Below are 27,804 nucleotides of genomic sequence, written 5' to 3'. Positions count from 1 at the left end.
AGTGTGGGATGGAAGGGAATCATGGCTAATGACAATGGTGACAGGACATCTAGCAGGCTGTATCAGAAGATTCCTACAAGGAAATGTTTGCCTCAAAGAGCCTTGAAGATTTTGCTTCCCATATTACTGACTGGACCCAGGAATGCAGAGTTACTCTAATAAAATTCACAAAGACACTGATGCATCAGGAGAATAAAGAAGGTGGCTTTATTAATTTATAGTGAACAATAGGAGAATCAGGCACATCTGTACCAGCTGTGGGGAGCTATCTTCCTGGGAAGGCAAATAACCAGAGCAAGGCTTGGTATGCAATAGCAAAGCAAATGCAATGAATTATGAGGAATTATGGTGCATGCATGGCACAAGGCTCTGAGAAACAGGGCTCTGTGACGGCCCAGGCAACTGAATGCTTCCCTCAAGCTGACAGGAGCTGATGGTCTGGCCATGCTGTTAAGAACTCCTCAATCAATAGCCTTTCTTTGTTCTCAGTCTGGAGATAGTAAGCACTCTTCTGATGAACACTCTATATATATATGAGACTGAGCATACATGTGTGTGTTTCAGATGTTAGCATCTTTAGTTAGTGTATAGTCAAATTTCGCCACTCACAGTGACACAATGTCTCCTATGATCACTCAGTTGTACAGCTGATGACATGGTTGCATGGCAGAATGCCTGCACCACATATACGAGCATCAGCAAAAAACAACCAACGAAGCCCAGACCCTATCATCTCTCTGCAATCTATTAGGTATCCACTTCTCAGTTCAATCATCTCCAGTGCGTACTTTCAGCTTGCTATATTCTGGGAGAAAGAGGGTTAACCACATAGTGGACTCTGCATTGCCTACAGTTCCACAAAGTGCTGGTTAAATCCAAAACAAACAGTATTTACTGTGTCAGTTTATTACAGCTGCTGTGCCAAGGCAATGAAATGTCTCAAAGTGTTGTAAGAGAATGCTCGTGTGTGTCTTTGTTCCTCTTCGGGTTCACTCACTTATTCATTATTATCCCACTGGTTTTTACAGTTCTTCTACCGTGAACTAGGAATTAAAAGGTACAAGAAACACAGAGACGAACATTCCACAGTCTCAGTCCTCTGAAGGGCCTAGAGTCTAACTAAGAAGACAGAGTTATTTAAAACAAAGAAAGAAGAAGAAAAAGAGTACTGTGCCACATGGTGGGGGAGGGGATACTTTCTATGTGGGGTAGAACTAGAAGATCTAATTTTTTAAAAACTAGATTCTAAACAGTAGTAAACATCCATGATTATTTAAAGCATAATACAAATAGTTTCTCTTTCCCCTGTATAGTTTCGAGAATGGCTTCCACTAGTAAAGGTCATTAGTCCTAGGTATTTTTCTATGTACCTGTAGCATAAACATCTTTTTATGTAAATATAAACATAATTTTATATACTTATATAAATGTACATTATTCATATACTACATGCCCTACTTACAGAAACATAAATTTATCATTTATATAAAACACATGAAATAGGTTACATTATATCCATATTTTTGGTAACTCCTTTTATATAGAATTACTGTTAATTATTAGATAATAAGTATATACAGAAAAGCAAACAGAAATATTTATTTTGTTTAAAAAAGGATTATTTATATAGCTATTATCAGGTCAATAAATAGAAAATTCTAGCACTCAGAGATTCCTTGCTTCTAATGCCCTAAATGCCTGACCTGAATTTTACGGTAATCCTTTGCTGGCTTTCTGTGTGGTCGTATCTTCCCCAGGCACAGAAAGTCAACATCTGCCTGCATGTCCTTAGGGTGAAAGTGGCTTTATTCCTCTGTGTGTTCTCTCTTTTAGAAAAGATTCTTATTTTCCCAAAATAAGAGTGGGAATGTGATTTGACTTTAAATAGCAAGACATCTTTGCATGGGGGTCCTGTCTTCCTGGGTAGAGAGGACTTCGAGCTGGGGATAACAGGAAGAAGGAAGGGGTGAGAGTGCTTACTTGTTGAGGATGTTTTCATAAACATACATTCAATAATTTCAGTGCTTTCAGTAATATGGTGGTTCAAATACTCTATATGTGGAATCTCCAGGAAAGAACTCTGCTCTGTTACTTCTTTGAACTTCCTCCATTGTGCCAGATTTATGGAATAATGGAAATTCTTATGCATGTGATTATAGCTCCTAAGGAGTTATGAGAGGTAAGCAGTTTAACTTTCCACAGTACAAATAGTGACTAGACAATAAAGACACAGAAAACAGGGAGATGTGAGTCCAATTAGTCCTTTCCTGGAAGAGTTTCAATTGTCTTCTCTGCACATACATAGAAAACATGAAGGAGTCTGAGGTAATAAAAAGATAAACTTAAATTCTTTGATATAAATTTCCAACACATTGTCAAGTGATGAGAGAAGACTATAAACTATCCCCCCTACTTATAGAAACATAAATTTAACACATAAACACATATAACGCATGAAATAGCTCACGTTCTACCCATATTTTTGGTAAGTTCTTTTATATTGAACTATTTATGTTAATTATAATAATAAAGATAATAAATGTATATAGAAAAGAGTATGCTGTGAAATGATGTGCACATATGCAATACTAGTGCCTATGCACTCATCCACTCATCCTTTTCCTACCATGTACATAAACGGGTTTACATGCAGACATGCCTGTGCATATTCCTGTTCAGACACAGAAAAATGACTAGGAGAACACATAGCAGTCGCTACGTTTATGAACTGGATTTGGGAAATCCCACTTTGAAATATTCTATGTTTACACATCTTGTTAAATATGTATATTGGCAGGTACAATAGCACACATCTTTAATCCCAGCACTTGGGAGGCTGAGGCAGGAGGTTCTCTGAGTTTGAAGCAAGTCTGGTCTACACAGTGAGTTTCAGGACTGCCTACGTTATATAGTGAGACTCGAAACACCACTCCTCACAGTGTATTATTTCTATAGCTAGGAAAAAACAAATTAACAACATATCTCAAAGGGGAAATACCCCCACACACAAGAAAAAAAGGACGAGAAAATAGAAAGTATTGGAGCAAGCTTTTGAGGCAAAGTAAGACTGTGCAACTGTGTAACTAGCAGAGTTGAAACGAGAGGAGGAGGCAAGGAGCAGACATTAGGAAGGAAACAGAAATGGTACCTGAAAAGCTACATAAACTGGTTGCTTAGCAACCAAAGCATTCTCAAAGCATCCCTAGTACCACAATCAATCAACCAACCAACCAATCAATCAATACTGAAGAAGCCCATCTGGTTCACGCTAACTCTAATTTGTATTAAGAACGTGATGAAGAGGACTTAACAGTCAGAATATAAAATGCGATTCCTACTAAATTAAGAGTTTTATAACCAGTTAAAGGAAACTAAAGATGAATACAAGGGAGTAACAGGATATAACAGGAATGCTAAGGATTAGTTTGCATAGAACATGTAACTTCTCAGGAACTACAGGCAGAGGCCATTAAATGGTAAAGAATTCCAGACATCAAAAAGTTTAAGAACTATGACATGGAGGTGTCCCTCCACACTACAGGCTCTGTACTTTTCTGTAAGGCCATATTCTTCTAGAAGATCACAGGGCTGGCAATTAGTTATAACTAATTCTGGAAAGTCACTATCTTTTTGCAATGCAGCTGGTCACCTCATGCAAGAATCTCGTGTATCTGCTAGTTCTGATAAGAGAATGACTTATTCATCACTAGTTTCCCAGTCTAAACTATCAATAAACTCTGAGTTATATTGCACTTATTTGTATGTGTGGAATGGTGGTGGAGAGCAGGGGTGGATGAGGGTTCCATCATGCACAGGCACCACAGTGCATCTGAAGACATCAGAGGACAACTTGTAGGAGTCAGTTCTTTCATTCCATCTGATGGGTTCTGGGGATCAAAACCGAGGCTGTCCGGCTCGACTGTACGTGCCTCTCCCTGATGAGCCATTTCACCAGCCCACGACTACTTTCTTTAAAGAATGTTAAGAATATTTCTACACATAGTACACATCTCTGCTCTGTAGCAAAAGTAGGTGAGAGAGGTGCAGACGAAGAAGACCTGTGTATGAATTGTGAACTGCTGACACTGGAGACAAAGGACACACGCTACTGTGCCTTGGTTGTGTGTCTGAAATCCTCCATAGTAAAAGTGGGCACATGCTTAATTTTGTACCTAATAAGGAACATCACGGGGTTATTAATAGTATTGACCTAAATGTGCAATCAAAACATCGAGCTGTCAGGAGTTTGTGATGCTTACTTGCTTGACAACAATAATGAACTTTACAGCAGACGATAGTCCCTCCATGTGCTATGTTTATACACAGCACTTTCAGAACCATTAACTCAAACGATCTTCACAATCAAACTGAGATACGGGGATAACACTCTGATTTTTAAAAAAGAAACAACACAGTTCAGCACATTCATTTATTTCTCTGGCATTTACTCAACATCTTCCTTATGCTAGAAGGTCAGTCCTAGGTGTTAGAAATAGAGGAAAAATGTGGCTCCTTTTATCAACAGTGCACAGCCTTGCAGAGGTAACAGCCACAGTTGGAAATTCTATCATGAGATCTATGCTACAGAGAAGCAAAACTCAAGTTTTATGAGATCACACTCTGATGCACAACACTGCACTGGTTTTGCCTAGAATGCAGCTTGTTTTTTTTGTTTTTTTTTTTTTCTTTAACAAAATGCTGGCCACAGCTTCTTGCACTGATTAGCTGTGAGTGGGCTTGACTCAGGGTGCAAACATGCAAGGAGGAACACGATGGGAGTCATGCAGCAACACAAAGGGAACAAACATGGTTTCTAATCTAGGCGGTGAGGACAGGCTGTGAATAAGCAGCTGGCCTCTGACAGCTTACCAGCACTGAAGTCTCATATATGTTAATAACTGTTCCTGAAATACACTGTTCTGTTCTGTGCTGGTCAAACCATGTGACAGCAATATGGGTGAAGTTGGCTATCATTCCCCTGCAAATCTTTAGCATATGGCTTGGGATCTCAGGATCAGACCACTTGTGACTGCCTATAGAGCATAGTGAATATCTTTTCCTACATAGCCTATGATTCATGCCTCTACTCCAAGACAACAGACTTATTCTATGGAACAGTTCTATACATCCACCCTCTCAAAGATTCTATAAAATAATACTTTAAAAAGTAAATGGCCAGGATAGTACATATTAAATGCAAGATTAGATGTTGTAATTTTTTCTGTGGAGTCCAGAGCCTCCAATGAACTACATCTGAATCTCTAAGATGTTATAATTTGTAATCAACCACCAGTTTATGTCATGATTTTGTTCAATGCTTAATCTTCTATTTCAAAGCCTCAAAATTTTGCTGTTGACCCAGACCTGTTGACCTACTATGCATAAGCTCAGTGACAACTTAGTAAATGCAGGTTCCTCCATAGAATTAACAACTGTGCTTGCTACCCTCGGCTGTCCAAGAAAGGAGGCAGACAGGATCCAGCAGACACAGGCCCTGACTTGGTTTTGCTTCTTCTTCCACTGGGGATGACTCTAGTCTTAGGTACTTGTTTCAAATCATTCTGCCTACTGCACTAAGACTCACTTTATGAATTTGGCCTAGACTGGCCATTTCTTTGTCTTTTCTTTATTATTTAATATATAATATAGAAAAAAAGTGTTAATGAGCAGCTTAGAAGAGTTACATTATTCATCAGACATTCAATATTCACATAAGGACAAAAACAGGTGAAAGAAAGGCAGTTGTTTCGATTTATACGAGATAGAGCTATAACTGTTCTTTTTTAACATTACATTTTAATTATTTAATATCTCTTTAAAGTCTAATGTCTCTTAACTATAAGCTTTATAAAGTACAAAATAATTTATACTTTCTTTTTTTCTTTTCCATCTTTATTAACTTGAGTATTTCTTATTTACATTTCAAATGTTATTCCCTTTCCAGGTTTCCAGGCCAACATCTCCCGAACCCCTCCCCCTTCCCTTCTCTATGGGTGTTCTCCTCCCCATCCTCCCCTCATTACTGCCCTCCCCCCAACAATCACGTTCACTGGGGGTCCAGCCTTGGCAGGACCAAGGGCTTCCCCTTCCACTGGTGCTCTTAGTAGGTTATTCATTGCTACCTATGAGGTTGGAGCCCAGGGTCAGTCCATGTCTTTGGGTAGTGGCTTAGTCCCTAGAAGCTCTGGTTGGTTGGCATTGTTGTTCATATGGGGTCTCAAGCCCCTTGCTATAATTGTTCTTATCCTCATTTTCCCAAGGGGAAACAGGACTTGACTATCAATAACAGGAGATTCTACTGGCTGCAATCTAAAAAGTGATACTCTTTGGGCCAAGGTGATGGCAGACATCGTTCCTGTACTTTGGAGGGTAGGACAGGATGCTTTGAAGTTGAGGCCAGTTTGGACTACACAATGAGATTCTGTCTCAAGAAAGAAAGGGGGGAGGAAGGAAGGAAGGAAGGAAGGAAGGAAGGAAGGAAGGAAGGAAGGAAGGAAGGAAGGAAGGAAAGAAGGAAGGAGGGAGAAGGGGAGGAGGAAGAGGAAGAGAAAGAGGAAGAGAAGAGAAACCAACAATAAGAAACAAAGAGGAGAAGGGAGGGGAAAAGAGATATTAGGATTTCTGTCCTTGTAGAATTAAGGAGCCTCATAAAACTATGACTTGTTAGGGGAGGGATGGTCAGGAGGAATGGAGAATTATGTTTTTGAGAAAGTTACTGAAAAGTATGAAGATATTCTAAGCTGTACTTGGAATTCCAGTACTTGAGAGGTGGAAGCAGGAGGTCACCTTCACCTACATGAAGCTGTTTCACACACACACACACACACACACACACACACACACACACACACACACACACACACACACACACACACCCCCACCCCACCACCCCACCATACCTTTCAAAAGACATTCTGATGCTAAGACAGCTCTGCCTGAAAGCTACATTTGGAGTTGACAATACTGTTCTAAGAGTCTGAACAGGTAACTGAAGTAGTTTCCAGCATCAGCAGGTTTTCATGTGGAATCAGACCTAGAGGCATACATGTGCTATAGCAAGTGTCTTTCACTGAGCTTATACATTCAATCTTTAATTTAGATCACCAAGGATAATCGAATGATAGAGTGCTAACTACAACAGAAAGGAGACTCCTGATTTGTTTTGACTCCAGGCTTTTTAAACCGTAAGTGCCCGGATGGAGAAAGTAGAACTAGAGAGAAAATGCTGGACTACACTGAGGAGTAGCTGGACTTTATCTGGAACAGAGGTTTGGGGCCACTGGCTTCCTGAAATCCTTGCAGCACCCCTGGCTTTGTATATAAAGCATCTTCAATAGAAGCACTTCTTTGGGTGCCTCACAGACAGCTTCAAACCAAAGTTGACTTGTTTTCATTCCTTCCCTCCTGTCAGACCCACTCTGTATTCCAGTTGTTATTGGCAGAATGCATACACAAGAAAATCCATTTGAAAAAAAAGGTTAAAATATTCAACTATTCATTCTCCCTCTCCCTCTCTCCTCCCCTATTCTCTCCCACCCTGACACACACACAACTCACAGTGTTGGGGCTTGAACCCAATCCATGCTAGATAAGTGTCCTGCCACTGAGCTGGAGCCCAGCTCCAAATGATCCCAATGTGCACCTTTTACATGATCGAAAGCATTTACTACTCCCGGTTTGATTTTAAGGACAGTTGGAATCCTCTGAGTAAACGTGCTGGAGTGATATCGCAGAGCCATAGGGAAGATCCTTTAGTGTTGAGAAACCATACCCACTTCTACAGGTTTACATCTCTACCAGCAGTGATTAAGGGTCCCCTTTGTCCCTTTGCCAGCATGTTATTTGCTTTCTTAATGAAAGCCATTCTGACTGGGGGAAGATGGGCTCTCCATGCAGTGCTGATGTAATTTCTCTGGTAGCCAGTGAAGTAGACACCCCCCCCCACCTTTTCATGTTTAGTAGACATTTGTACTTCCTCTTTTGAGAGCTGTTTGTTAATTTCATTAGCCTGTTTGTTGATTGGGCTGTTTGGTTTCTTGTTGTTTGTTTTCTGAACTTTTGAAATATTCTAGCTTTTAATCCTCTGTAAGATGGAGAGCTAACAAAAGTTTTCTCCTGTTCAGTAGGATGTCTCTTGATCAACTGTTTCTTTTGCTGGGCAGAAAGCTTTTCAATTTCCACTGCTGCCTTTATTCCCTGAGTGAGTAAAGCTCCATTCAGAAAGCCCTGCTCGTTCCTGTGTCTTCAAGTGTTTTGCCCACTTTCCCCTCTAGCAGTCGGCATTTGTCTATACACAGCTTTGACCCATTTGCAGCTGACTTTTGTGTGGGGTAAGACTCGGAGCTCTAACTGGTTCATCAAAGAACAGAGAAGTGGGGGCACACTCCAAACACTTTAAAACAGTTTCCAGTGACTTCTAGAATCTTACCTCAACCTTTGCAGTGGACTTCAGATCTCGGCCTGGGTTTTGGTTCTGCCTCAGGTAAGCTTTGTGACTTAGGCTCCTGAGCCTCTGTCTCCCCTGAGTGGAAATGTGAACAGCTCAGAAGACTGCTGGGTGACCGCTAAGGTTAGATAAGGCAGAGTTGAGCATGGAGCAGGCACACACTGATTGGGAATCGTGCTGTAGGTCACCTGCTACAACTGGCCTGTTGCTCTGTTCAGATCTGCGCCATGACTGACAAAGATAACATATGCGCTCAGCTCTCTTTGGATGACTATATCCATCATTTCCTTAGCCCCAGATGCCCTTTCTAGCTTTCTCCTGTGAAATCCTATCCAGGCTTTGAGGCCCAGCTCAAATGTCAATGCTTCCAGGAAGTCTTCCCTTTATTCTCTGATCAAAACTCCATCATGTACCCTGTGTCTTCCCAGTGCACTGCTGCAGCTGTACTTTAGTACCTGTTGCACATCACCTGCACTAAACGGTAAGCACTGCCAAGGCAGGGGCCATGCTTTCTTTAGTTTTATTCTCAGTATTGCACTGAAAGGATATCATACTAAAAAATTTCCAAAAAGAATGAAATTTTACCAAAGTAAAATACCAATTACTTATGTCAAGCTTTGAAATAGTTTTTAGAAAAAAAATCTAAAAATATTATTGATTTTATTTAATTTTAACAATACATAAAGCAACAAAGAAATTATCTAAAATTTCACAGTTTGACACTTAAGACTCAATGCATAAAACAAGATATTGTTTTAAAATTATCAAAATGATTCAAAAAAGCTGTGACACCAATTGTTATCATAAATGACCATCAAATGAGTAAGATACTATGCTGATACCAACTTTCCAAATACATACTTCCTAGAAACAGACTAAGGAAATACAGAAGAAGTAACATTGCTATTTTCAAACAGGGAGATTATAGGCATCTTTTTGCCTTCTTTTCTTGACCTAATTTTTTATAATAGACATCGATAGCCACAAAAGTAATTCAAAAAAAGATTTGATTAAAGCTCAATTGGACTTGACAACATCAAGGGTGGGTAGCAAAGGCTTCTAGACTCTTTCAGTCTTAGTGCATCTGTGCTGACAGTGAAATGTCGAAGCGCAGAGCTAAAGCTGCAGGGCTGACAAGGGCACTAACACAAGTGGTCCTGGCTCTAAGTACAAAGTGGTGTGAACAGACTTTTGTTGGTAACCTGCAGCTCTGGACTGGGTGAGCTGCTCAGCACCTCTCCCACCTGTTGTATGACTGTGACTACCTCTCTGAGTGACAGGTTCCATGCCCACAGATGGGAGCATGTCCACACTCTCACTGTTGTCTGAGGAAGCAAACACAAATACCCTTTTATCAGATGTCTACCAGAAGCAGGCATGGTGGGACATGGTATATACCAGTAAGCTCGGCACTATGTGGAAGCAGAGAACTGTCGTGGGTTTAAGGGCAGCCTAGGATGGATATGAAAATCCCATCTCAAAACACCAATATAGCAAAGCAAAGCTAAGCAAAACAAAGCCCCTCCTCCACACTGTCAGGAGATGGCAGGTCTTTCTCACATATCTGAATTCTATTTCCTGTCTGTGACGCAGATCTGTAGACTAATACCTACCCTCACCCCATTTTAAGGATGGATCTGCTAAATCAGAGGAGTTCACTCTAACTTGAAGGGAACTTAAAAGTCGGGTTAGGCTGTTGGAGGATGTATCCTCAGTTATTCCAGCCTCTACAGAACATGGCTGTCTGTGGCACTCTCTGGTACAGTCCTCTGAAAATGGAGTGGGGCCATTGAAGGAAGCGTTGATAGATGGCGAGGATAGGGCTAGTGAGGACCAGGGATGAGGAAGGAGAGAGCAGGCCTGAGAGCAGTGAAGAGAGAACAGTCAGGCTGTCAAGGAGGAAGAGATCCTTCTCTCCCTGCCCAGTACTCTTCCAAATTCACTCCCTATCTCTGCTTCTCCATTTCTCTCCCAGTCTTGTCCCCACCTTCTTCATTTAAAAATTTACTCCCAAGCCTCCTTGCTTAAGACCTCACTAAGAAGCAGGGGTGATCTACAAAGCCCAGTCTGGCTTCTCAGCTCCCGTACTGGGATCTCAGCTGACCTGGGCATCTATCTGCCTCGTGTTCTGCCACTGTGCTCCTACCTAAGTTACACGCTGACCATGGGAAGGCAAGCCCAGTCGCTGACCTTCCTCTTCTGGTGCTTTTGACAATATTCTGTTAAGGCTCCAGGACTGGGTATGTTTGAAAATGAATCCACAGAACAACTGGACCACAAAATCTGAGCTCTCCTCACACGAGGCCTTTGGGCAGGAACATGTTGTTTCCAGAGTGCACTATCTCAGTTTCCAGCAGGTCAACTTAACACGCCAAGAAAAAAACAGGACAAAAATCTGGATTCTAAACTAGTTATATTTTTGGAGAAAATTACACTCATTTTTTGTAGGCATAAAAAATTGAACAGAGCCCAAGTACACTTGGGCATACTATATAGAGACAACACTAAAACCACAGGATATAGCAGCTAGTGAAAAGTCTATCAAAACTCATATTTTGGAAATTATTTCTTGGAAAAATAAAAAACCAGTAATGATCTGGAAATACCTTCAAGTAAAGTATGTTATTTTTACACCCCATAAAACACTACGATTTGTCTGCAACTGTCAAAAGCCACACTACACTCCCTGATATAGAAAATATAATGTCTTTGCAGACAGTTTTGCTCAGCAAATAAGTTTAATTTGCTACCATGTAAAATTTTTCTTGGAAATCAAACTGCGAAATGAAAAGTGAATCCCTTGCTAAATAAAACAAACAAACTGAAAGGTGACCCAGTAACCCGTTGATGGGGACAGGCTGCCCTAGGGATGCCCTGCCTTCTTCTCAGAACTGACTTTCTCTTCTCCACCTCTTCTGCAGCTCTCAGGAATCCTGACAGCTAACAGTGAGCCAGGTTAAACGGCAGCCTCTCAATAGCTGGTCAGTAGTGTAGCGGTGCTGACTACCAGAAGAATGGCTGGGTTGGAGGTAAGAGACACAGGATGGAAAGAAGTTCCTAGAGAACTTAAAATAATGCAACAGTGGGCAGAGGACCATTGCTGTCCAGGGAAGCAAACCATTCATTTGGCTAATTTGCTTCCTGAAACTGGCCCCTAAGCCTCTTCAAGTGAAAAAGCCCAATATGTAATAAAACCTGATTTCACACTTGGAGGGAAAAAATGTAAGAACATCAAATTCTCAGACTCACCACAGGATCAACAGATACAGCCTACTAAAGTCGTGCTGCCTGTGAGGTAAGCCATACTATTTACCTCTCTGGATAGAGCCACTCGGTTTTACTTGCCTTTAATCCCAGCACCCAGGAGGCAGAGGCAGGCAGAATTCTGTGAGTACAAGGCCAGCCTGATCTATATACACAGTTAATTCTAGGACAGCCAGGAATCATGTACAGAGACACCCCTGTCTATGAGTGAGTGAGTAAGTGAGTAAGTGAATGAAATGAAAAAATGAAATTTTAAAAGGGAGGCTGAGGGCATAGCTCAGTGGAGAGTATTACAGTGCATGGATGAAGCCCTGGGTTCAATTCTTGGTACCAGGAAACAACAGTGGAATAGTGTTTAACCCTAAACCAAATAAAATCCTATTGTTTGCACGATATGGGTAGATCTTTAGGTTGAATGAAACAGGACATAGAAAGACAAATACTACCTATGACTCATTTATGAAAACCAGGAAGTCAATCTTGAATGATGTACAGTGATCACCAGGGTTGCAGAAGGAAAAGAGACTTACAAGGAGAACTAAGAAAGAAGGGTGCTAGAGGAGGCCTAGACAATAGAAGGGACTGGGTTAAGAAAGGTAAATGGCTATGCCCTGTGCCTAGAAATGGAATAAGGAAACTCATTAAGTTGCACCATAATGTATGTTAATAATTATTTTTAAAGTAATTTAAATATTAATTAATTCTTATCTGTTGAGAAATGGGGTTGGGGTAGTAGTCAGTAAGGGCCAGGGTAAGAGTAGTCTGTGTGTCCTTAGTCATTCCATTTTAGCATCAACTATGTAATATGGGCCTGAACGAATGGCTCAGTGGTTAAAAGCTCAAGCTCTTCTTCCAGAGGGTCCATGTTTGTTTTCTTGAGTCTACATGGCAGCTCACAACCATCTGTAACTCCAGTTCCAGAGAATCCAACTCTCCTGGGGAAGCCCTCTTCTGAACTGTGTGTATATCAGCATTCAAGTAGCACGCAAACATGCATGTAGGTAAAACAGAACACACAGAAAAAATGCTGCAAATACACTTCACCAACTGAAGCATTTATAAGGAAGGCTTTTACCTTCAATAACAAATAGACAAAGGACTCAAACCATAAGAAACTGGAATGAGAAGAAACATAAAAACAGCACAACAGAAATGCAAAGGCAAATCACAAGAGATCACCTTGCTCCACTTAGAGCAGCCATTATCAAAGGCACAAAGTAGCCCATATTCGTGAGCATGTGGGTCAAAGAATACTCTTACACACTGTTCATAGGAGTGAGAATTAGCACAGTCATTACAGAAGACAGGATGGAGCTTCCTAAAAGAATAAAACAGGCCCAAAGATAGAATTACTATATAGGATCCAGTAATCTCGTCTCTATGTATAAACAGCCAAAAGGAATAAAAATCAGGGTCAACTGTTCTCCCAGGTCCAGTACAACATCATCTGCAATGCTGCATAAGTATCTTCCAATAGATGATCACACACACACACACACACACACACACACACACACACACAGAGGGAGGGAGCAAGGGGGAGGGAGGGAGAGAGAGAAAGAGAGAGACAGACAGACAGACTGAAATACTATCCAGTCAAGAAGAGGAAGGCCTGTCATGTGCAGCAGCACGGATAAGCCTGGAGGGCGTTTAGCTCAGTACCGAGAGATGAACGAGCACAGATTCACTTCTGTATAAAGTCTAAAGGAGCTGACTTCCTGGTAGTCAGGCCTACAATTTACAAAGTGGGTGCACGGAGGGAGGAGAAGCTTGTCAAAGAGTGGAATAGGTTGAGTGATGATGGAATGGGATGATGAAGCATAATTCAAGGCTTATAAGTAGATTTTGGATGTTGTCGCCATTGGAAAGTAGATGAAGTACTAAGCATGTCAATTAGATTGACTTAGTCATTCCACATTGTAGAATCTAAAATCCTATCCAAAAAGTTACAATATGTTTGCATATTTTTTTTGAAAATTAGAAACACTGAAAAATAGTTACTAGAACAAAATTATGACATGGTTGTCACTGGCCTTTAAAACATGTAGATAGTTTAGTAATTTGCTTGACTGCCTTCTAAATTAATGCACTGACTTTTAAAACTGTCCTAATTTTTGGCATAAAGAGTTCAATACATGACTGCTACATAAATGAACAGAAGCAGAAAAATGAAACGGCACAGACCAAATAAAGGTAACAGTTGGGAGAGAGATAGGGATATACCTGATCTGCAGTCACAGTACTACTGGTTTATACTGACACTCAACTAAGCTAATCCTTTCAGTTTACAGTCTGAAAAGGCTTACTTACCTAAACCCTGCTGCACTCACTTTAAAGACGGGCCAAAAATTCACATGCCTCCAAAGCACAGCTATCAGCAGAATATGTATACAACCATGGGGCAGGAGAATGCTATGGTAAAACCCATATTCCCTTCTCTAGCTCCAAGGCACGGATGGTATCCTTTTGGGACAAAACACCTCAGGGATATTCCTGGAGTCAGAAGCTGAGTGTAAGGAATCTCTAACTGCAAATAAGGTGCTGTGTATTACATCCCGGACTCAGGAGCAGCTGAATCTAAGCAGCACCTCTCATGCAGTCCTCACACATCTCCTGGAACTCATATAAATCCCCAGTCTTTACTGGGAAGAAATCTGAATAAAAAGATTTCAAGCCTCTGAAAGGGTTTTGGGTGTGGTTGAGATGGCTGACTTTGAAAACTTAGCAACACAGGATACACTATGAGTAAGTTCTTTAAAAAAAAAAAAAACTAACTCACCAGATCCTTCTGAAAGGGTTCTTTTATTAATTTCAGTGAAGTCAAGCAGAGAACAAGTTGTAATATGAAACACAATTTATGCAACTATGTTGAAATTCTCTACCAGAGTTGCATCTTCTAATGTACAATTTTATGGTAAAATAATTTCAAAATACTATCAAAAGTTAGGCTAGGCTCCTTTTGGTTTTAAGACTGTCACAGGAAAACCCTTTTTTTTTTTTTTTATAAAAAGTAATGGAAATTCTAAGACAAAATAATAGTGTCTTTAAATTGAAAAAAAAAATCGAAGAGCTGAAACTAAACCCCAATTGAAATTACACTGTTGGGCAACTCCAGAAGCTAAACAAAAACATGTTAAAATAGAAATTGCAACATCAAGGGAAAACCATTCTCATACAGAGTTCTAGACTCAGCCCCGGCTGATTATGATCAGACAGCTGATCCAGCCTAGGTTTCCCACAGTCAGCCTAAGGCTGCTCATGGTTTAGCAGCCACTTGGGTAAGGCCGACAGAGATCCCCTGGGTGGGTCTGCTCTGCCTTTCAAAACCCATGAACTTCCCATTATATAATCTCAAATAAGGAAAGCACTTCCTAAGCTAAATACCAGGCTGCAGTACCGCTTGCCGCCCACACTAAGAAAGGAAAGGAAGGAGCTTTGTGAATGGCAAAATCACCTTGTTGGGTAATGACAGAAGATTAGTGAATCCTGCTTACTAGTACTACCAGGCTTTTTAGCAAAACTTCCAGAAGCCCCAGTATCTAAACTAAAATTTCCATATTTTATTCATCTCCTATAAAATAATCTCTTAAAGTAACCACAGAATTCTGAGAAGCTTGCTTTTCCAGAAAGCCCAAGAAAAATACTTTAGTTTCACCATTCTCAAATTCATTTGACTTAGAAACAAAGTAAACATATTACTCTATTTAATATCATTGCACAAGCAAATTCACAAGAATGAAATGTGTTCAGAGTTCCTAGAAAAAATGTAGCAATGCAGGCTGCCAACTTGTTCAATGTCAAGCTCTAGGCAGCGCAGCAGCACCAGCAGTGACTCAGAATGAATCACGCTTAAGCTATTTTTGCTTTTAAAGTCCTGCCAGGAGCTGTGTTAATATTCAACCCAGAGTAAATTTAGCTCAACAAGAAAACAAGTGTTTCCATGGTTGCTTCTTCACAGTGTTTATGGTATATGCGCAGCCATTCAGCCTAGGAGCCCAGCCAGATCATCGAAGTTGAAATGCTTGTCTCTCATTTACATCCAGGCACTGGAACATGAAATACCAAATGCAATTCAGGCTATTCTTCTGTCTGCTGTCTACCTGCCTTCCTGGATCCCAAACAGCAACATGGAAGACAACGCATCATTAAAGGATTCTCTTCAAGTCTATGCCACTGAAGGAGCTCTAGTAGACTGCTGTCATAGGCTTTACTGGGTTTGTGTTCCAAGTCAAAATCACACTTCTCTGGTAGTGGAGGTGTAACAGACTAAACTGCTTAAAGGACTTAGCAAAACATTAGGAAATTAGAAGGACAGATATCACATGGAATCTTTACATAGGATCAGACAGTGATTGGTTATGTGGCTGGTACTCAGGTTTTAAAATAAATTAGTTACAGGCAAAGAGTAAGATCTGACTGTCTATGTTAGAAGAAAAAAATTACACGTAACATAAAATTTATTATCTTGACCCCCTTATTGTTTTTGCAGCAGAAAGAAAGGTTACTCACTACACTAGACAGGGCAGCAGGCTGGGCACAGGAGAGCCACCAGCAATCAAACTTAACGTTCACAAGCACACAACCCATCAGTGCTACAGTTTCAGTTCTGAGGGTCCGTCAAGGCCAGTAACACAAAAGCCTGCCTTCCATGTGGTGCTGCAGTGAGGCATAACGTTCAGAATGTGGATCTAGTGGAAGGAAGCTAAGTCTTCTGGGGGCAGTGAGAGTACCCTTAAGGGGATCTAAGCCCATTCCATCTTTCTCTTTGTCCCGTGACTGTCATGACGCAAAGAGGCCTCCCCTTCTACAGGTTTCAGTCATAGAACACTGTATTACCATTGACCCAAAGCAGTAGTGTCAAGTGACCACAGACTGAGGCCTCCGAAACCAAGAACCGAAATAAACTTATCAAAAGTTGACTGTCAGGTATTGCGTTATAGTATCAGAAAGCTTACACGATTAGTATTAAATACAATTACACTAGTATAAAAACAGTTCTCTAGGACTTTTCATCTTGTACAATTAAAAAGCTACCAAGTGATTCTTTAAAAACCCCTACTTTCAGAATATGATATTTTGATTCCAAACACATAGGACTTTTGTGCTTGGGTAGCAGATGAATTGGGAAGATGGAGGAACAGATGCTAGAGCATTCCCTAACTAAATCTACTCATCGCTGGAATTTCTAGCACCATCTCTCGACATCATGCTATAGTCATAACATAGTGGTTAAGATTTTACTCAGCAAAAATAATGTTAACTTTCCCAGCAGAGGTATCTAAAGTATGCTGCACACACCTTAGAATATACACAAAATCATGTAACTTTTTATAATGAACTTTTATCTAGGAAAGAGAAAAGGTTAGGTTTCATTACCAAAGTAAACACTGATATGATGTACAGCATATATACAGACAAATCAACAAAATACAATTAATTTATGGTGAGCAACAGAAAAAGCATGCAGACCACATGCTCTAAAGGTCACAATTCCCAAGAAGCAGGACGAGTATCTTCCTTTCTAGTGCGGTGTTCTGTACACGCAGATGGCCGCTACTGCAAAGGCAATGAAGTAGAAAAGACTGGGTCACACACGGAAGAGGACAGAGAAACTGCAACCACGTAAAGCACGTGTGTAGACCAGCCACAGGGTCTGGCACAGCTGTGATGACAAGACTGGACACAGCAACAGTCACACAAGCAGCCTCACTGTTCCAAAACATTCCTCTTTAGACAAGCAGGACGTTAATTATTCACGGTGGTTCAGTATCTGGAAGAAGCTTTTTGCAGGGGTAGTAAGTAGGATCTTTTGAAATCCATGACTCGAAGGAACAGCCATCAAAAGTACTTTAGTGATAGAAAAGGTAGAAACTCCTAAAACTCACTTGAATGGATTCTTTAAGTCCTATGTGAAGTATCTAGGCTAGGCCTTGGCATATAGCAACAGGTACTTAAAAGAACTATGTGGATGAAAAGGAATGCATCACACTTTAAGCCTGCAAAAAACTTTACTTGAAACCCAGACTTTCTAAATGTGTAGTTACCTATATATTAACTGTGTATGTAACTTTCAAACTCTCAAGGCCCTGGGGACCAGCAGTAATTTATAAAATAATGACCTTCTGACTCACTTGGTCACTGGACTGACACAACTCTACCTGAAAGTTTTGGGTTAGAGGAATGGTTAGATATCTACAAAAAGAATATACTCAAAGTTAAGCAGAGGAGTATGTGAGACAAAGAGAAACAGGTAAAGTGTGAGCTTTAAAGAAAGTGGAAACATTCTTTATGATACTATACAGCATGCAATTGTCAAAGCTACTTTACTCAACAATTCTAGTTCTGGACACATACACAGAAGAACTGAAGAATGAACTCAAACAGACAGATATAGCCCAATAGTTATGATATGACTGACTGATTCACGTGATAACTGAAAAGTAGAAACTCAAAGACCCACTAGATGAATGCTTGAATAGCATGTGGTACAAACTGGAACACTACCTACTCTTGGTAATGCATGAACTTGTGGTATAGGTGGGGTACAAACGTTCAAGCCAGTGTGCAGCATGCCCTCGTATACATAGACAGACTAGTCAGATATATCCAGACAGGAAACAGTACAGTGGAAACCGATGAGCAGGGGATGATTTCTGTTTGAGATACTGAAAACATCCCAGCCTTGTGCTGGTAACAACTGCACAGTGAATATACTAAATGCCAGCAAACTGCATGCTTAACAATGTTAAAGTGTGAGTTTTAGATCACATAAAATTCACCACACACACCAAAATGCACAGCAGAATAAGCCGTAGGGGAAATGAATGTTAGTAGCAGCGGCTCATCTACTGTAACGATATGCCCTGTCAGAGTTCTCCTTAAAAACAGGGGAACTCGTGCTTGAGGGTAGGAAACATCAACTCTGCACTGTCTGCTTGATACTATAACTCTAGTGCTGAGAGAGAGAGAGAGAGAGAGAGAGAGAGAGAGAGAGAGAGAGAGAGAGAGAGAGAGAGAGAGCACGAGAGCGAGCCTGCCTATTAATTAAATAAAAATCCTAAGAAAAGCAAAGGGGGTTAATCTGTGTCTAAGTCCTGTCTGTTGTACAGTGTCTTGTACTGACTCCCACTAATCCATTTCCTCCTAAGGACACTGAGCCTCCACAATGCAGCCTTCCTGCTTCCTTTTAGCTTCCTTTCTCACAACGTGACCTCATCTCTAACACCCACATATCTCCTAGTCCCGGAGGCTAGGCTTCCAGATTTTCCTGCTCCCCTGAGCCCTTGACGATCCTACTGCTCCCTAGGTTGCTTACCTTGCTCTGACCTGTAACTTCTCTTGACTTCCGCCTTGTGTTTATTTTGGCTTGATGGAAATGGCCTGCTATTGGCCTTTGGTACTCTAAACCCAGACATGGTTCCCTAATTCCGGCTTTTAACCTCATATTTATCTTGCTGTGAGGCACAATTCATCCTGGCAATAATTAAATAGGAAGAATAGTTAGATAATACTGGCTCAAAATTATAATATTCTAAACATTTCCTGCATAGTCTGGAGATGAAAGGAAGGAAGACGGGGAAGAAGAGAGACTGGAGGCCTTGGGTGACCTCTTCTATTAAGACGATACATTTGAGTGGCATCACCCTATAGAGATGAGTATTTATTAAAATATCCAAAGAAAAGCACAGGCACAGTGAGGTATGGGCAGTGAAGTGACACTGAGTGACTAACCTTTATATGCTACATGACAGTTTGACTGTACTAAGGAATGGAGATAACCTAGGAATCAAGAGCTGTCTTCAGTGGCATGACTCCTTCTGCTTTTGGTGCCCTCAAGGGAAAAGCACATGGTAGAGAATAAAAATTTAGGAAGGAAAAAGAGCACAAATGTTCAAGATTTATTTTAGATATTATACTCTTTCAAAGACAAATAGCTAAACTCCTTTTCCCCATTCTTAAACGGGAATTTAAGTTCTGACCAACTATTATTTACTGTGAATATAATTTTTGGATAAGAAAATATGACAACACATGGGCCCGAAGATTTGTAACTGGAATGGAGAATGACTTTTCCTTACAGCAGGTCTATTGTAAAGTAAAGGAGTATGCAAGGCTCTCCTCACCAGTACCTACCTCAGTGAGCTCTGCAGGATGGATCCAGAATACACAAGGAAACACGCCAGAACATCCAACCAACACTCTTAACTGTCTTTGGGTTAGCATGTATAACAATGTAAGAGTCAGTACCAGAGAGGCTGAGAAGTGCGTTTACGCGGCACAGTGATAAGTCAATTACAATCTAGTGAGAATCTCTGGATGATCAATCCAAGAGTCTCTACAGAATAGTCTAGGTCTAATGTGTAAGTATCTGAGGGAGACTACAAAGATGAGTGATACACTGACTATTCTTCACACCACAAGTTGGGATACAAGTACACGTCAGTGGTGTGAACGGTGTAGAAACTAGAACTGGGGGATGAGAAGGGATGCCAGTGTTACTGATGGAGGTGAGGGGGACAGCAGAAATATGCTGAAGGTGAACAAAGCTGAATCAGAGCAGTTTACAAAGATGTACATGTCAAAGCCAAAGGATAGCTACCTATGATAAGCGCATACTCACGATCCCATTAGGAGGCTGAGGCAGGAGAATTGCAAGTTCAAAGTTAGGTTGATATAGCCCTAAAAACAAGCAAAAGAACACTGTGTGGAAATTCCTTACTTGGCAACACTGAGGGTAGACAGTATTACCTAAGTAGTACCACTTCAAAAGTAAGAGTGAGATGACATTTATTCCTAACAGTATTCCAAAAGCTATCTTAATCACAAAAACTCCCTTGGATTTATATGCATAAAATTATGATCTTATATTTTACTACTGGTTATATGGTTGTGTTTAGCACATTGTCCACTGCTATACGGCTAAGCACCTTACAATGCAAATTGCACTAAGTAAGATGTATCTTTATGGAGTTGTCTCTAAGGTTTAAATTATTCAGTAAGGATCAGCTAGAAATGAAAGTTTATAGAGCAGACTTATCTTTCAAATTTAGAAAAGGAAATTCCCCAATTATTTCTACCAGCCTAGGCGTTACCTAGATCTGGATATACTTGTAAAAAGTACCACCTGCCATTACTCAATGGGGGTTTCCTAACTTTTGTTCACTTTGGGTTTCCATGTCAGAAACATCTGCTTCTATTTTTCCCCAAGCAAAACCTGGGTAAGGCGAGTGCTACTCCCTGACAATGAGATGGGTCCTTCATCTATAAAGTGAACACTCTTTTCTAATGCTCCAAAGGGCACACACACATCAGAGGAGAGAGAATGAAGTGTGGGTACCATGGAAGGAAACGACTTGCTAAGCACGCTCCTAGCACCATGTTGCTGCAGGCTTGTTGCAGCTGTATTATCCTGGGCTCTGTAATAGGTGTCACTGAAGACTACCTTTAATTAAGCAATTACCTTCTTGAGAATACATGACTCCGTTCTAAATTGAGCAGGATTCTTACCTCTCTACTTAGTCAAACTTTAGTTCTTCTAAGTCTTATTCAAAACTCACTTTCTCTAAAAAGCCATCAGTCTGGTTTCAAAGATGGCTCATTTTCAGGTGGTGATTACGTGAATCACATGTGCTAGCCCCTCAGTGTTTGCCTCCTCCTGTTCTCTCTTAGCAACAGTACACTCTCACTTCTTTCCCAGAATTTATTATTCATATTCACTGTTTAAAGGTCTACAGCATATTCAACATGTCCTATCATCTATTAAAGGATTAGTAAACACTTGCTGGATATAAACTTTGCCTATCTTGTAAGGATAAAAATCTCTTGCAAATAAGGAATATGCTAACACTTCTTTTTATTTTATTAAATACCTGGATTGTGCTCAGGTATGAGAGAGATACTCAAAAATAGCCAACAAAGGGGAAGTAGTTGAAGCTAAATTCTCCATGAATCACAATCTCAGCTCAAGTGGCTGTGATATTTGAATGAACATCCATGTCCCAGACAAAGCGGATGAGTTTGAAGAGTCCTTTAAAGACCCTGGCTCTCCAGGGGTAAGATACCAGGGAGAGGATGAATAACAAACACATGGCCGTGATGTTTCAGCAGTTAAAAATCGCTATTATTTTTAAATGAACTAATACACATGAGCTGCTGGGGTAGACTAAAGACCTCCAATTTGTCATGCAACTAAAGCCAGCCTCAAACGTGTGCTCTTCCTGCCCACTGCCCCCCAACTGCTAGGATTAAGGCCTGTGTCACTACACACAGCTGTCCTACTACTTACAGCATTTCATCTCTAGGTTTATTATTTTAGATTTTTTTTTACATTTAAAAAAATTATCTTTATTTAGGTTTCTCTGATTTTATTTTAGATTTTACATTTTGATTTAGGGCATCCTTTTTTAAAAAATATTTTTGGGAATTATAATCACATCATTAATTACCCTTTTTGCCTTCTCCCAAATCCTCCCATGTAATCTGTAATGATATTTTCCCGAATGACTAAGCTGGGGCTTGAAAGCCACCTTTAACTCCTTATTTTCTGAGGTCTGAGATTATATTCAGACAGTATCCCATCTGCACACACTTCTTTATTATTCTCTCCTCCCCAGTTAGTCTCCAGCAAACATTTCAGTGGGCTGTTGTAAGCAAGAACTCTTCCCATCCCAGTCTATCCTATGTGCCACAACAGTGTCATATGCTTCAAATTCAAGCTCACCAGATGACACAGCTAATGAAAAATGCAACAGTCTCCGCTATTTAATTATAAATTGGCTTACTTAAGACAAAAAGTGACATCAGCTCACCCTACCCTTGTAATCCTTGCTCTCATATACGCACAATTTTATTTAAGTACATTACTTGTTCCTCCTGTCTTTTCTTCTATTTCTGTTCATAGATTAATGATAACCAGCTGTGTATATATGTGTACACACACACACACACACACACCCAAAGGCTACACAGTGATTTAAATATTATCATCAAGTAATAAAACATTTTGTAGGTGGATAATTTTTTCCATGCTACGATTGCTCCTAATTTTCCCTATTGAACACTACAGAGAAGTATCAGTATATCAGGTATTTGGACTGGAATTATCACATTCGCATTTATTCCCCAAAGTATTATTTATCAGAAAATACATTACAGTATTGGTACACTTTTGAATTATCTATTAGCACTTTTTGAATCTATCTATTAGCTGTATACAACGCTCTTAAATTATCACTGAATTATGTTAAATTTAACCTTTGGATGCAGCCAGTGTATTTTACTAACTATGGGGATGATGTGATATCTGTGACTTGAAAATTCAACTCTCAACCCTCTGTTCCTGTCAGAGATCCTCTTTCCTCTTCCCCATATGGTGTCCAGTCCCCAGACTATGCTATAACTAGGTCAGCGGCCAAAGAATACCTCCCTACCTTTAAAGCTTGTTCTCAAAATAGAATACATTTTCTATTTATTCAGACTAGGTCATGGGGAATTTGCTATTTACATAAAATGAGTCAAGCGAGAAGAGAGAATGCTCTATTTCAGTTCCTCTGTATCTACTGGGATATACTGTAATCAAAAGCAGAGGACGCAGAGTAGCTGAGATAGGCAGAGGACAGGATTCTGTTCATTCAAATAGAGGCTGGATATTTTAATATTAGGTTCCATTCGACACGGTCTAACACAAAGCAATTAGCACATTCAAAGCTACCATAAAGTTCACCTCTCATTCCTCTTCTTCCCAAACAACCCAGCACACATTCTCCCTAATCTGTGCTGTCAGACAGTCCTTTCCAGATTGAAACTGCCTTAGAAGCCTCTCTCACTTCACAGATGTGATTTAATCTACATTGGGAGAAAATTGCTGAAGACTGTGATGTCCGTGAAAAGACAGAAGGATCACTATAAGCAAAGGAAGAAAGAGAGGGATGGGAAGTACCATGACGAGAGGAGCAAGTCTGGAGGTGAAAGAGAACAGACTACTTTCTAGGGATTAGGACTGTCTGGGATGAAAGACTAGAGAGGAGAAAGTGGGAAAGGGGTCAGATAACCTTTTACTACTCTGGTTGATGGGGGCAACCAGAGGACCAGTACTCAATTTTTGACAGTTTCCGGAGTACAAGCAGTGAATCTATTAAACTGCTTTAACAACCAACCTGCCACAGCCCTCTGGATTCACAAATGAAAGACACACATAAACTGGCTTAATTTTGAAATGCCTTGACTAGCTCAATGGCTGGGTATTTCTAATCCTCCCTGTGGCTAGCATACATTTCCCTCCAGTATTCCTGGCTTAACACCTTCTAAAATCTGTATTTCATCTCTGCTACCCTGTTACCTTCTGGGAAGCACCCCACAGACCCATAGGGTCACGTTCCCTTTCCACCTACATTGCTGAATCGTTGGTTTCTCTCCTGTAGCTCTCATCCTTCTCCCTCTGAGTCATGGTGATTTTCCTCCTCTCCTCTTTCTGTCCTTGCTTGTGCAATCTGAAAGTCCCACCTCTTTCATCCTGCCCAGCCATTGGCAATTTTACTTTCCAATCAGATCCAACTGGAGGCAGGCTTTTTTTAGCATCTGAAAGCGCAGATTCCCATGTGATTCTGGGAGCCCAATTAAGAAAAAGCATTAGAACCAATTCCTAACACAACACTACCAGATCTATAATGTGCAATCATCAGTCATGCAGGTAGAGAGTATATACGGTTAGTAGCAAAAGGGACAGGAAGAACAGGTGAGAGAAGTTTCCAGCAACAAAACTAGATAGCATAGTTTATTAAGTGGTTTATAACCTCTTTAAAGATCCATTTTAGGTTTTGGGGTTCTTGATGTGTGTGTGTGTGTGTGTGTGTGTGTGTGTGTGTGTGTGTGTGTGTGTGTGTGCGTGCGTGTGTTTGTGTGTGTGTGGTGTGGGTGATCTGTGTGTGTATGTATTTGTTATATGTGTGTAGGGTGTGTGCGTGTGTGTGATGTGTGTGGTGTGTGTGTATGTATGTGTGTGATATGTGTGGTGTGTGATATGTATAGTGTGTGATATGTGTGGTGTGGTGTGTGTGTGAGTGTGTGTGTGTGTGTGTGTGTGTGTGTGTGTGTGTGTGAATGCCTGTGGAGGTCAGAAGAGAGTGTTGAATTCTATGGAGCCGAAGTTATAGACAGTTGTGAGCTGCTCCATGTGGGTACTGGAACTGAACTCAAGTCCACCCACACTCTTAAGTGATGAGCCATCTCTCCAGTCCTTTTACCTGTCTCTTGCAGGAAGGATTTTTTCCTTTTTTCTTTTCATACATATAAAATAAAACCACTGTGTTTAAAAAAGAAGGAAAATATAAATGAATAAGCCATCACAGTTTCTTGGCTGTAATTCTACCAAAAGTAAGAACCATAGCCAGTCTGATGTTCTGGAGGGGAGACAGATCAATGCCACAACATAACAGAAACAATGGACACTGTCAATCAAGGCTGATGGTGAAGGAAGGAATGAAAAGTTCCTGAACCTAAGTTATAAGTTTTCTATTTTTATACAACTGAAATTAAATCCAAGTTTACTGATACGTCAGAAAAGGAGGAAGAGCCTTCTATCAAGAAGGACTTAGTCAAATTGGATGAAATTTGCCAGGAAGTCTGGCACCTCCAGCCAATTGGCAGCCACACTCTGTACTCAAAGATGACTGCAGCCCAGATCGCCAAGGTGACCTTGATGAACAGGGACACAGCATGTGTCAAACATTTACCATGGAAGGGGGCAAGGGGGAGCATCCTGGAACTTACAAACACATAATCCCTCAAATCAATGCTAGGTCCTAGCTCTCTGCCAATCCCTTGATGTTCAGAGCATCAGGGGAGATGAGTCTGCTCTCACTTATCTGATATTTCAACCAAATATAAATTGCTCGCTAAAGATGAAGAGAAGAATCCCCCAGAAGATAAGATTCATGAATTTATCTGAACCTGAAAATACGATTATTTTACTTACTTAAAACAATCTAGTAATATTTAATTATGGAAAGCTCTATTAAAGATCTTTCATCTATCCAATCCCTTAGATTTTAAATATCTTCTTTGGATTTTTGTTTTATTTTGTTTGAGATCAGTTCTCATGTAGATTGGGCTGGCCTCAAGCTTGTTGTGTACTTGAGGCTAGCCTCAACGTTCTGATCCTCCTGCTATAGCTTTCTGAGTGCTAGGATTAGAAGAGTGTGCTACTATACCTAGCTTTTCTTCAACAGATTTTACATGCTGAGTTCTAAGACTCCAAAATTTCATCTGAAGTTCTCACAGGAGAGGCATCAATTACTTGTTTCTATTTCTGGCTCAATGGTATACAGAGCCTATTCACTGAAAAGCAAAACAAACAAACAAAAAACAAAACAAGGAAGCCATGCATATGAGGTGTGAGAATCAAGAAAAATATGGGCACCTCTGTACCTCAAATTAAGTCTTCTATAAACCTAAGTGAGCTGTCAATCTTTTTTAAAGGAGGAAGCATACCAGCTGTATGTCACAAAGGTGTGCTAGGCTGACTGCAGGTAAGCTGTTTTTCAGCAAAAGCACTTTTCCAGAAAGACATTTTTGCCTCCTTCCCCTCTCTATTCTAGATCTTACTATGCAGGGTTCCTGGGGGAGATATAGTCTGGAAAGTGGATTAACAGGAGATATGGGCTGGAGACATAGCTCAGTAGGATGTAACACTTGTCTAGCAAAAACTGGGTCACTGGCCTAATCCTCAGCCCCAAAACAAAACAAAGCCTGATGTTAGATGAGAATGTAGGAACACACACACACACACACACACACACACACACACACACACACACACACACACACACACACACAGTGCAAATGTATTTAAAAATAAAAGTATCTCACTAAGCCTTTTCTTTAAAATGAAGCTCATTACATAAGCACGTTCTGACAGTGGAATCCATGTTCTCCAGTCGAATCTAGCATGTATCTTCAAAGAGTCCCTGATACACTGAAGCCTCTACACACTACACTACACGCCAGTGATACAACTCTACAACATACAACTCTTATAATCATGTTGTCATGCTGAGCACAGGCTGGCTCGCTATGTCAACAGACTACTCCTTTTTGTTCTCCTCTCTTAAAAGGCATTGTAGCCTAGGCTGACCTGAAACTTACAACATTAAATAGTCCAGTTGGCCTTGAGCTCATAGTGATCCTCCTGCCTCACCTTCGACATGGTGGGATTATGGATGTGGTTCACCAGGCCCATTTAGTAATACTGTTAAGCACTCAGTCTCTGCTTCCCTATCAAGAAAAGGCTGCCAACACCAATATTAAGTGAAAATGTGACCTCTTCCCTTATCAACATTTTTTTGTTCATGTCCTGTCAATTACAGAGTATTCCTCACTACTTTACAGTCTGGCAACATTTTACCCTTCATTAAAATCTCTCAGTAATTTAGAAAAATGACTAACCCATTCTCAGTCTGTTTCTTTGAACTTAAGAATTCTCACCAATGACAAAACCTCTTAAAATGTTTATCCTTCTACATTTTAGATATGAATAAAAATCAAAGTAAATGAGCCAAAAAACTAATATTTAGGGAATCTGTTATAGTTTATGAAGCTCTTTCATATGCAGTATCTTGTTTACTCCTTCTACATCTCTATGGGCTAATTAGTATCATTCTTATTAGTGTTATTATCAATAACGTATATTTTCCAGGAATAAAATTCTACCACTTAATAAAAAAATACAAACTACTACTTGGTTGGACGCAATCTCAACTTATGTTTTCTCATTTCAAATTTTCTGGTCGTTGCTAGCCTTAGTCATGTAACTAGCATAAGTAAATTATAAAATGAGCTGAAATAATTTCCAGAAATGACTAATATAAATTTCAACAAATATGAAAACAAATAATTCTAAAGGGCAGCACTTGAACATAACAAATACAGAAATACCTTCCTCAGGACTATAGAAGGAGCTAGAAAAATGCCCTAGCATAGACTGCTTACTGCACAAGCAGGAAGAGTGGCACTTGGATCTCAGTACCTATCTAGAAGCCATGAATATCTGTAACCCTAAAACTAAGGAGGAAGCAACAGAAAGATCAGTGAGACTTGGA

General features: G+C 40.3%; 1 protein-coding gene across 6 annotated transcripts in view; it reads right to left on the bottom strand.

The window, feature by feature from the left end:
• Nsmce2 (NSE2 (MMS21) homolog, SMC5-SMC6 complex SUMO ligase) overlaps positions 1 to 27,804 on the bottom strand; it is a 213,562-nt gene that overhangs the window by 102,016 nt on the left and 83,742 nt on the right. The window lies entirely within an intron of this gene.

This window comes from Rattus rattus, chromosome 1 (assembly GCF_011064425.1).
Source record: "Rattus rattus isolate New Zealand chromosome 1, Rrattus_CSIRO_v1, whole genome shotgun sequence".
Lineage (NCBI taxonomy): Eukaryota > Metazoa > Chordata > Mammalia > Rodentia > Muridae > Rattus > Rattus rattus.
Note: the sequence above shows the minus strand (reverse complement) of the source record. Positions and strands in the feature narration are given on the sequence as shown.